We start from the raw sequence: 12,525 nt of genomic DNA, 5'->3' as shown, positions 1-12,525 counted from the left end.
GGGTCGGTTCAGTATGTCCCAGGCCGCACACCTAAGTCGCAGTAGATGAAGACTTGTCTTGTGAGGCTTGAATCACCTTGTCGGAGCCGCACGCCTATCTAGGAGTAAATTGCGAGTGTTTCTGCGGCATGGTCTCCTTCCTCTCCAACTCGCAGGGCTGAGCCGGTTTCTGGGGGATGTAGAAACTGTGCGGGTTGGTCTCTATTGCACTTAGGTCGCAGGCTCAAGTCGGAGTGAATTCCGAGTGATTGTGCGGCATAGATCCAGGCGCGGATGACTCGCATGCCTAAGTCGCACGATTGTGGACTTAGCATTTCTCTTGCTCGGGAGCTCCAGACCTCTTCCAGTGATAGTTTACCCGCACATTTCAACTCGCAGCATCAGCATTCAGGTGTTCATCTTCAGGCCTGCGGGTTAACCAAGTCGCAAGACCATCTCGCAGCATCCAGAGCAGCTTAGATCACTTCGCATTCCGGAGAGTGTAACTCCTGTGATACTTGTCCGAATTGAATGATTTCGGTTGCAGAAGACAGAGGACTCATTTATCTCCAACTTTTGTGAAGGAAGTTTCAGTGCTTGGGAGGTGGAAGGCTTCCTGGAGGGCACATCTTTGCAGTGCATGTATACGACCAGAGAGAGGCGTCTAGACATGTGTCCATTCCGGAGGCCGTATCTTCCTGCTCATAGATCCGAATTGAATGCTCTTGGACGTTCTGGAAAGAAAACTCAAATGTCTCTGATTCTCATGAAGGACCCGGAAGCTGAATCGGCCTGGAAGTGCACCGTCCTTCGCATCCTTCAGAACTGATCTGCTCGGTCCGGAATACCTGCGAGACAGGGGTTTCTTCCGACGAGCTTATCTCTCTGCTCACGCGTCCGAATTCTACGATTCCAATTGCTATGAGACCGTGCTTCAATGCTCTCCAACTTCTATGAAGGACCCGCCATCTGAATCGGACCGGAAGGCTCCCCGGACAGGTGATTTCTGAGACTCGTTCGCACCCGGAGATTTTGGCCGATATACTTAATTCGCGGTACGTGAAAATGGCCGGTAAAGCTTCCCGCGGTACATGAAAATGGCCGGTAAAACCTTCCTGGCCAGCGAGAATGGCCGATAACCTCCATAGACTCAAGTTTTCCACTTTTTCAAGCTCTGCTCACCATTCCACCTCCTGGATTCATCTTTTCAGCTCCATAATCACCTGATAGACACTCAAAACATGCAAAGACTCATTGGGACCTAATGCATCTCCTAAGTTCTAAAACAAACCCTAGGGACCTAAAATACATGAAATAAAACATGATTTGGAATGATTTATGCAACCTAAATGATGCAAATTATGAACATATCACAAAGAATGCACCCAATGATGGTACATGCAGCGGCCCTCGGAACTCTTTCTTGTTCTTCATTTGAGTGATGAAAGGCTTCAGTCCGAGTCCCAATAGTTCAAGCTCGGCCGTGTGAATAACACCAGGGTTAAAGGTCGAGAAGAATGTTGATGCTAGGACACGGTTTGTGTATCTGATCGCAGGGTTCCTTATGCAGCTTGTCTTGCTCTTGCCTCCGAGGTAGGGTCCAAAAGATATCGTTTCCCACAATGCGGCCAACTCATCACGAGGGTACACAAACTTGTCAAGCGAGCTTCCATTCCTTTCAAATCCAAAGATTTCATCAAGCTCCTTGAAACTGACCTTGTAGTGCACGCTATCCATGTCAAACTCAATGTGGCCGAATCCTTTTCCATGTAAACGCTTTGGATCTCTCTTGGGGTAGATGATGACCTCCAAGGTTGCAAGGAACTGCTGTGTAATCCCTTCATAGGCAACATCGCTCATCTCAAAGAACTTTGCCAAGCCCATATTCTCAAAAATTAGGGTCACGTCATCAAGTATCTCGAGTTTCTTCAGCAACTCCAAGTCAGGGAATCGACCTTGAGCCACTCTGATTGAGTTAAAGTGGTCCAAGTATTCCTCAGTGGTTGGGAAGTGCTCATCCTCGGGCTCGGCCTTTGGTTCTTTCTTGGACTTTTTGTCACCGTTGTCCACATAAGGGACTAAGGCTCCGGGCTCGTCGTCATCAGATCCCACAGCTGCCTTCTTCTCGTTTCTCTTTGACTCGAGAGCTGGTGCCAGAGTGAGCTCAGTATTTCTTGCTCGTTTGGGGGTTGGCTCGTCATCGGGTCGCATCGAGGGTTTCTTGCTGGTCCCTCCACTACGTGGCACGGCAACGGCTTTACCCTTCAAAACTCTCTTCTGTCCCGCACTTTTGTTTGTCTCGTTGGTAGGAACGGTTCGATCTCCGGTCATCTGCAAGGGAGATTCTCAAAGAAACCGTCAGAACCAAGTATATCTTCAAGCATATGTATCTCAAGATTGGCAAGTACAAAACTCTTTCTCTAACAGAACTGGTATTCATAGCTCTTTCAAACATCAAGGAGAGTAAAAAAAAACAAGCCAGAACAACCGATTAGAGACAAGTTATCTAGACATTTCAGCTCAAACACACGAATCATCATTAAGACCGATTCCAAGCGCATTTTCTCAAGAATTTTAAAAACTCAAGAACAAGTGATATTAAATGCAAAGACCGGTTTTTCGTGTGTTGTCTACCATGGTGGAATTGACAAAATTGTTCCCAAAGGCCGATATACTCTAAAAGAATCGATTCCACATTTTAGAAACATTTAAGCTCGCAAAGAATGAAGGAAAAAGATGAGTTCTTTAAGATGCAAATACCTTTGGGAATCCAAGATTTAAGCTGAATGAGATGCCTATGCAGAGTAGACAACACCCTAACGAGTCTAGAACGCTTGGAATCACGCAAAATGAACGAGAAATGAGTGAGTTGTGTTTGTGAAATGCAGAGAAAAGAGTCTAGAGGGTAAACTCTGCGTTTTGGCCAAGTATGGAGGTCGGTATGGGCTGGAGCGCGCTTTCCAGCTGGCATTTGGACTGTTGTGGGACTGGTCCCCCCTTCTGCTCCAGCTCCAGCCGTTGACCGCGCCAAAAACTACGTTGACCAAGTGTTTAAATTCAAAATGCCGCGCAACCCTTCAAATAGACGCGATATGGGGATGACGTGGGCTGTACGGACCAGGCCATATTTTCTCGTGTTACTCTGAGCTGCCTCGACTTGTTCCACCCCGAGGGTACCAAGCCGAGTAGTCTGAGCCCGTGCCAACGAGTAAATCCTCATAGCTTTCACGTCTTTTCTTTGGACTTCGCAAATCCTCCTTTTCGTTCTAAGTGTTTCATGTGTTCTTGCTTTTGATCATTTCTTGAAACCGAGTACCTCGGCACGCTCCACCACGAGGGCATCATGCCGAGGCCACTTGTTTTTAGCAAAGAACATGTGAAGTTGGGGGTTTAAACAGGCTGGCCTTGGTGTAAACTGGTCGCGGCCTCGGATCAAGGTTTTTCACCGAGGTGTTTAAGTGGACATCGCCCCTCGGTATATTTATACCGAGGTGTTTACACCGTGAGCCTCCCCCACACTTAGTTATTTTACCACAGCACTTCTCAGACACGACCATGATGAAATTAAGTTGAGGAATCTAGCTGAGGCTCTCAAGCTTTCACTCGGTAAAAGATGACCATGGTATGAATATACCGAGGGTCGATACCGAGGCTATGTATGCTCTTTGACTTAATTCATCAGGCCGTGTCCTTTTCAAGCTTTTTCTCACTGTCACCCTCAATGTTCACTGTCTAACTCCTGAAACACTTAACAAACCCTTCAAAAAGCTTCAAATAAAAAGAAAAAGAAGATGAAAAAACGAATATGTACATGGATAAGCTTGGGGTGTCTCCCAAGAGCACTTTGTTTAACGTCGCTAAGTTTGACTTTTCATACCTTTTCAGGCTGATTTCGGTTCAAGTAGAGGAACTGAGGTAGCTCCCTCCCTTGTTTCTGATGCCAAGTAATGCTTTACCCTCTGGCCGTTTACCACAAAACCTTGTCCATCTTTTCCCTTCAAAACCACGGCTCCATAGGGTCTTACTTCAAGAATCGTGAACGGACCGGACCATCTAGACCTCAGCTTCCCAGGGAACAGCTTAAGTCTTGAGTTAAACAACAGAACTTGGTCCCCTTCTTTGAACTCTCTCTTGTGTATCTTCTTGTCATGAAGCGCCTTGGTTCTTTCTTTGTAGATCTTAGAGCTCTCAAAAGCATCTAACCGGATCTCCTCAAGCTCATGAAGCTGTAAAACCCTCTTCTCTTGTGCGGTCTTGATGTCAAAGTTCAGAAGTTTCACTGCCCACAAGGCCTTGTATTCCAACTCAACCGGTAGATGACAGCTTTTCCCATAGAGCAAGTTAAATGGTGAAGTCCCAATGGGGGTCTTGTAGGCGGTTCTGTAAGCCCACAAAGCATCGTCAAGTTTCTTGCTCCAATCCTTCCTGGATGAGTTCACGGTCCTTTCCAAAATGGCCTTTATCTGACGGTTGGAAACCTCCACTTGGCCGCTGGTTTGCGGATGATAAGGGGTGGCCACCTTGTGCTTTACTCCGTGCTTCTTCAAAAGACTCTCAAGAGTCTTGTTGATGAAATGGCTCCCCCCATCACTGATGATTACTCTTGGTACTCCAAACCGTGGGAAGATGATACTCTTGAAGAGTTTTACCACCACTTTTGAATCGTTGGTCGGAGATGCAACCGCTTCAACCCGTTTACTCACATAATCCACTGCCACAAGGATATATTGATTCCCATATGAGTTTACAAAGTGACCCATGAAGTCAATGCCCCAGCAGTCGAAGACCTCCACTTCAAAGATTGGGTTTTGGGGCATTTCATTCCTTTTGGATATGTTTCCGTGCCTTTGACAAGCTTCACACCTCGAGACCACTTCTTGGGCGTCTTTGAACATGGTCGGCCACCAGAAACCGCTCTGTAGAACCTTGGCAACTGTCTTGAACGCACCTAAATGACCACCATACGATGAGCCGTGGCATTCTTGTAGCACCGGATGGATCTCTTCTTCGGCCAAGCATCGCCTATAGAGATGGTCCTTGTTAAGCACGTAAAGGTACGGCTCATCCCAATAATACCTCATCACATCTCTAAAGAACTTTTTCCTCTGATAAGTATCAAGATCCGGTGGCTCTAAACCGCAAGACAAGTAGTTCACAAGATCCGCGAACCATGGAAGGCTTCTTTCTTTGATCGTGTTGGCTTCCTCCACTTCTAGGTAAGACCTGACTAGCATAAGGGTCTCCTCCGGTAGTGCATCATCAATTGGGACCTGTTCTTCAATCCTCAACCTGGAGAGGTGATCTGCGGCTCCGTTTTCAATGCCTTTCTTGTCAAGTATCTCCATATCAAACTCTTGGAGCAATAAGACCCATCTCAAAAGCCTCGGCTTAGCGTCCTTCTTAGACATCAGGTACCTCAAGGCCGCGTGATCTGTGTAAACCGTGACCTTTGATCCCACTAGATAACTCCTGAATTTGTCAAATGCAAACACAATGGCGAGCATTTCCTTCTCGGTGGTGGCATACTTTTCTTGAGCCGAGTCCAAGGTGCGGCTGGCATAGTAAATCACATGGAGCTTCTTATCTTTCTTCTGCCCCAAGACAGCTCCCACGGCATAGTCAGATGCATCAGTCATCGCTTCGAATGGTAAAGACCAATCAGGAGCTTGTACAATCAGTGCACTGATCAAAGCCTCCTTGATTTTTGAACGCTTCCTCACATTCTTCATCAAAGTTGAAATCCACTTCTTTGCACAATAACCTGGTCAAAGGCCTGGCTATCTTGGAGAAATCCTTGATGAACCGTCTATAGAACCCAGCGTGGCCAAGGAAGCTTCTTATTCCTTTCACAGAATTCGGGGCTTGTAAGTTCACCATCACCTCGATCTTGGCCTTATCGACCTCGATGCCTTTCTCTGATACCTTGTGTCCCAAGACAATGCCTTCTTGGACCATGAAATGACACTTCTCCCAGTTCAAGACAAGCCTATGCTCCTCACATCGTTTGAGAACCTGAGAAAGATTAGCAAGACATTCGGAGAAAGAGGAGCCGTATACGGAGAAGTCATCCATAAAAACCTCAACTTTCTCTTCAATTAGATCAGAGAAAATGTGCATCATACATCTTTGAAAAGTGGCCGGTGCATTACACAAACCGAATGGCATTCTTCTATAAGCATAAGTGCCATAAGGGCAGGTGAATGTCGTTTTCTCTTGATCTCGGGGGTCTATAGGTATTTGAAAGAACCCCGAGTATCCATCGAGAAAACAAAAATAAGGATGATTAGCTAACCGTTCAAGCATTTGATCAACGAATGGTAAAGGAAAATGATCTTTTCTTGATGCATAATTCAATTTCCTATAGTCAATGCACATGCGATGGCCGGTTATAGTTCTTTGGGCTATGAGTTCATCCTTATCGTTTTTCACCACCGTGATCCCACCTTTCTTGGGCACAACGTGTACAGGAGACACCCACCGAGAGTCAGAGATTGGATATATGATCCCTGCCTCAAGGAGCTTTAGTATCTCCTTCTTAACCACCTCTTTGAGGTTCGGGTTAAGGCGACGTTGGTGCTCAATAGAGGACATGGCTTGGTCCTCCAGGTGGATCCTGTGGGTGCAAATATCAGGAGAGATTCCTCTAATGTCAGCCAAGGAATACCTTATAGCTCTCCTGAATTTCCTTATTTCATTAAGCAATGCACGTTCTTCATGTTCAAGCAAGCTATCGTTTATGATCACAGGAAAAGTAGAGTTCAGACCTAAGAACGCATACCTGAGCCCTGTTGGTAGAGGCTTTAGCTCAACAGGGGGTGCGTCTGCCTCATTCCAATCGGCATCAAAGCTGCATTGGCCTGGAACAGCTTCCTCGGCCTTTGCTTCATTCTCGCGCGTTTTACCATCGGCCTCAGTATGAGTTGTCACGGCCATGATATCCCGAGGTGTCTCTTCTGTTTCCGTGGATCCCTCGCTGTCTAAGATGTCGAGGCCACTCTTCCTGAGCTCCAAAAACCTCGCCTCAGCTCCAAGTTCCCTTGGTTGGTCCAAAAGACGCTTGTACACCTCGCTTTCCTCGTTCAAGTACCCGTGCTCGCTTTGTTCACGTGTCAAGACCACTTGTAACGGATCCTCTGCGTTTAACTCTTCAAGGAGCTCATCAGCCAGATCCTCCATTACTTCCACGTAGAAAACCTGACCTCCAATGGTCGGTTTCTTCATCATCTCCTTCACATTGAACTTCATAGTCTCGGAACCGATGTGTAGTTCGATCATTCCTCCTCTCACATCTATTATGGCTCCTGCGGTTGCTAAGAACGGTCGGCCTAAGATGATAGGGTCCAATGGTTCCTCGTCCATCTCAAGAACTATGAAGTCCGTGGGGATTTCTATCTCACCGATCCTCAAAGGTAGATCCTCAAGCAACCCCACCGGTAATCTAACCGATCTATCAGCTAATACAAGAGAGATCTTGGCCGGCTTGTAGCTTTTATATCCCAATCTCTTGGCCACCGTGTAAGGCATTAAGCTCACAGAAGCTCCAAGGTCACATAAACAGTTTGAGAACTTCAGGTGACCTAAAGCACACGGCAGAGTGAAGCTGCCCGGATCGGATAGCTTCCTTGGTATAGATCTTCTTTGTATTATGGCACTGCACTCATGGCTCAGTATCACCATACCCTGGAGCTCCTTTGTCTTGTTGAGGATCGCGTCGTTTAGAAACTTCCCAAGCTGGGGTATAGCTAAGAAAGCATCTATAATGGGTAAGGTGAGTTGCGTGTTCTCCAAGTGTTTCTCAAAGACCGCCTTGGCTTTGTCTAGGATTTTCTTTTTGAAACGCCCTGGGAACGGTATCTTGGGTTGATAAGGTGGTGGTGGAACATAGGGCTTTTCAAGCTCGGTTGTCTTTTCCACCTCTTTTCCTTTGTCCTTGATCGGTTCCTTCTCTAAGACCGCTTCTTTACACGCATCGTCTGAGGCTGCCTCCCCCTCTAATTGCTCATTGGCCTCAATGTGATGGCGTTCACATACTCTTTAGGGTTCAGCTCCGGTTTACCTGGGAAAGCCGGGCCTCTTGATGATGTAGAAGCTTGATTCTGCTTAAGCTCTCTGATATCTTGTTGCATTGTCGCGTGCTGGCTCTCAACCCTTTGCTGGCCCTGTAACAGTTGCTGTAGTATCCCAGAGACGTCGTTCCCGATTTGATTCTGACCCGTTCCCTGAATCTGTTGTTGATTACCCATCGGTTGCGGATGGAACCCTGGTGGAAACTTGTGTTACTGCGGTTGGTTGTTGAAGTTGTTACTCTGAGCCGCTTGATTCTGCTGAGTGTAGCCGTGCTGTTGCCCACTGAACTGTTGCTTGGGCTGGAAGGTATTCTCAAAAGGAGCTTTTTGAGCATAGCTTTGTTGTTGTTGTTGAGCAGGGTACACTTGGTCTTGAGGGTTAGCTACATTCGGATTTCTGTATGAGAGGTTTGGGTTACTGTTGTAGTTGTTAAACCGCTGATACCTCTGCTGATTCCCTATGTAATTCAGCTCCTCTTGTGTTAGACCATCTTCATTAACATTGTCAAAACTTGGCCCTTGCTCATCAAACTCGCCTACAAAGTGTATTGGCTTTTGAGTCGCCATCAAAACCTTGTCAAGCTTACTCTGAAGCTCTCTTATATCCTTTTTCATGCGCTGTTCATCACTAGATCCCTCTGTACGGTTTGCTCTATCAAAGTCCTCTCCATACGTGTCATTAGACATGGCTAGGTTCTCGACTAGTTCCATTGCCGCATTGATCTCTTTCCCAAGAAAATTTCCATTTGAAGCTGTATCGAGTTGGTTTCTGATCTTGGGGAGTGCACCTCTGTATAAAGTACTCAAGAGGGATGCCTCTGAGAAGCCGTGGTGTGGGCATTGGTTAGTATAGCTCCTAAACCGTTCCCAAGCCTCACTAAAGCTCTCGTTGTTGTGCTGCGTGAAACTTGAGATCTGATTCCTGAGCTTAGCTGTGCGTGATGTGGAAAAGAACTTTGATAAGAACGCCAGTTTACACTCCTCCCAGGTTTGTATAGAACCCCTCGGTATATTCTTTTCCCACTGGTGTGCTTTATCACCGAGGCTGAAAGGGAACAAGCGTAGCTTGAAGCTATCTTCGGAGACGCCATTTATCTTGGTTAAGTCGCATACCCGATCAAATTGATCTAGATGCTCGAGAGGGTCTTCTCCAGCCAGTCCGTGGAACTTTGAGTTTTGCACCATATTGAGCAGGGAAGCTTTAACTTCAAAGTTGTTGTTTTGAACTGGTGGAGCTTGAATCCCAGCTCGGTATTGGTGCGCATTAGCTCGGTCATTCTCTCCAACACAGATTGGAGGATGTTGTCTCTGTACTTGTGGCGGTGGCGGATGAACATGATGGGCTTGTTGCTCATTTCTGTTCGCTTGGTGTTGGTTTTGCTGAGCAAGTCGTTCGTTTCTTTGAGCCTGTCGCTGATTAACATAGGCTTGTTGTTCATTTCTTCCTTCCTGCGCCTGATTAGCCTGAGCCTGGTGCTCGGCTGCCTGAGCCTGTTGCTCCATTCGCTGTTGTTCTGCCATTCCAAGTCTGTCAAAGTGCCGTTCTCTCTCGCGAGCTCGCCTTTCTAATCTGTCGATGTTATCGTCGTATGGGAAAAGCGATCCTGTGCTCTGAGACCTGGTATTCATGCACCTGAAAACAAAACAAGAACTTGGAAAGAAGTTAGTAAAACAAAGGAAAGAAAAGCTTGAACTCAAGAACAAACAAGAGACTAATGCTCCTACAAGTTGGCAACGGCGCCAATTGATAACTAAGAGTTTTCCAGCTCTCAGAACGGTTATCAATCACCTTGTCAGAGTAGTATAAGGGGTATCAATCTCATTAGTGTTCAAGTGGGTTTAATGCAGCAAAGGGATCTCTCAATAAATGATCAAACTTTGGCAGAATGTTAAAGGTAAAAAGCAACCTATGCATACAAGGGCAAAGACTCATCACACCCCACCCCACACACAAACATTGGCTTGAAGGAAGGATGGGTTCAAGGTGAGGGAACTGATCCATGATGCGGATTCAGCTACTTGAGCTAAGGAAAAAGGGTGGTAAAAACAATGGTTCTAGCTCAAGTATGTATATCGGTATCCACAAGCTTTTTCAAACAATGCATCACAAGATATTTTCAAGTCAGGTTCAAGGTTCCCACTTAATTAGAGTTAAGTTCAATTAAAACTTGCTTCTCAGATTCATATCATTTCAGACTTTGCAAGCACAGAAAAAGATTCACAAGCGTATTCAGTTCAAGTTCTCAAAGTGATGTACTCTCTAGAAAACCTATCATTACTCCCTGCAAGATGCAACCTACATGAACATGCAATCTAGACTGAATCCTAAAAATGGAATGCAACTACATGATCATTTTTTTTTGTGAAAATTTTTCAGATTTTTCTACTTTTTTTTTGGTTTTTATATGCACTTAGATGAGACTACATGAATATGCAACTAGAATGTGACTCATGACTCAAAGTGTAAAATAAGAAAAGAGAAAACATGATTAGTAAAGGATGAAACTCCTCCCCCACACTTAAATAACACAGTCCCTTGTGTTATAAAAGCATGAGAAAGGAGTTAAAAACAAAGCAAACAAGTAAAATGCAAATGGAAAAGAAGAGCTACATGCATATGTACAGAGTTTTGAGTGTTTACCTCAATCACTGAGGTCTGATCCCAGGTAGTGGGATGGGTTGGAGGTGGAACATGATGGAGTGGAGTGTCTAGGTGGGCTGCTCTCTGGTGAGTCTGGTAAGAACGCTGTGGCCGGGTTCACCCAATCTTCTTTTCCTGGTGGTAACACAAGGTCATGAGCAGATGAGCTTTCTCCCACCTCTTCTCTGGTATCTCGTTTGGGTGAGGTGGCTGGAGCTGTGAGTTTCTTCACCTTCTTCTTTAGTTGCCTAACACAGTAAACTAGCTTGTGGATTGTTTTGTCTTGCCATTTGCACCACTTCTGAAGGCTGTTAACTCTGGAATACAGCTTCCTTGTGTGATAGTCTGGCTCACCCCAAAAGTATGGATCAAAGTGATACCGGCCTGCTCCCATCCTTCTTTCAAAAGCTCTTGGCTCCTCATTCTCACAACCAGAGGTCCTAGTTGTGTCCTCCTCTTCAACTGGCTCTTTGCCCTTGGAACTTGCTGTCCTCTTGCATTTGCGGATTGGAGGGTGAATGGCTGGGTTGTAGAGCTGGTCCTTGAGAACAATAAAGGAGACATTGTGCCTTTCTGAGAGAGTGGTGATGGCTGGGTGTGACAACAGAACTTGAACTTTCTCATCTTGTAAGAGCTTGAAGTTGTACAGGAAGTTTTCACCATTGCTTTCTTCCAAGAACTTAACTTTGGTGAGTGTAGCTTTGATAACTAAGAGTTTTCCAGCTCTCAGAAGGGTTATCAATCCCCTTGTCAGAGTAGTATAAGGGGTGTCAAACCAATTTTGTAAACGAGACACTAGCCTATGTTATTTGTTCACTTAAGTCAAGACAAGAAAGTAAAAGTTTGGTGACGATGATTAACGGGCAAATAAGCAATAAAGTTAAGTAAAAGCAGAGATTCAAACTAATCAAGATGCAAACAACAAACAGGTGATTCAGATGATGATAATGAATGATAAAGGCAGAAGCTTTAGACAGGATATTTGACTCGGGTGCTTCCAAGCTAGACTAATGGGTTAATGAATCATGTTATCAAGCGATTTCATTTAACTTTGAACTCAAGGCATGTTAATCTTCTCATGAAAGTATTAAACATCTAAACTGATCCTTTTTCATACCAAAATCCCTTTTGAGAATCATAAATCAGTCAGCAATAAGAATCGGTTCAAAAATGTCATTTAAGAGAACAAACTATCGCTCTCGCCATGAAAGACTCTTAAACCCTTAACCGAGTGGTTCAGACATTTCTACAAACACTTTTGATGCGAGATATGTCTCAGATCTGAACCTCAAGTGATGTGCTTGGATCCAGCCTAGAGATCTCGTCGGTTAAGGAATGAAACATGCAAGACTAGACACCTAAACCCATTAATCCACCTTGAAAGCACCCTAATCTACCTATCTAAAGCCGCTGAAACGACTACTCACTAATCATAACGAGCTCACTAAGTCCTTTGCAAGACGTGTAGCTAGTCATGATAAGGAGTTTGATGTTTGGATGATAAAAGAAATTAAGAAAGAACAAGATTCTGATGCAAAAACGAGATATCAGATTAGATTAATCAAGTTTCACAAAGGAGGCAATTTCTTAAAGCTAAAAACAGAGAAGAGATTAGATAACTAGGTTTTTAGTCTCAAAATGTATTTATAGCAAAGGGAAAGTGTCGCGGGTCAGCCCGGAACAAACCGGGTAGTGAACCGCCCTCTTGGGTTAATGGGTGAGTGCCACGGTGTGTCGGAAAGTGAAGCCGAGGTCTTCATGCCGAGGTGTGCACGTGAGTCAGGATCCGGATGAAGATCGTGAAGAACACGTCAAGAACATGCATGAACCCTAGTCTTT

General features: G+C 45.3%; 1 non-coding gene across 1 annotated transcript; it reads left to right on the top strand.

Moving 5' to 3' along the window:
• Positions 1 to 8,868: 8,868 nt before the first annotated feature.
• Positions 8,869 to 8,975, top strand: LOC112088772. The gene has a single exon (XR_002900708.1). It is a non-coding gene; the product is annotated as a small nucleolar RNA R71 (small nucleolar RNA).
• Positions 8,976 to 12,525: the final 3,550 nt, after the last annotated feature.

This window comes from Eutrema salsugineum, unplaced genomic scaffold (assembly GCF_000478725.1).
Source record: "Eutrema salsugineum unplaced genomic scaffold, Eutsalg1_0 scaffold_14, whole genome shotgun sequence".
Lineage (NCBI taxonomy): Eukaryota > Viridiplantae > Streptophyta > Magnoliopsida > Brassicales > Brassicaceae > Eutrema > Eutrema salsugineum.
The sequence above is the reverse complement of the archived record's forward strand: the minus strand, read 5'-3'. Positions and strand labels throughout refer to the sequence as shown.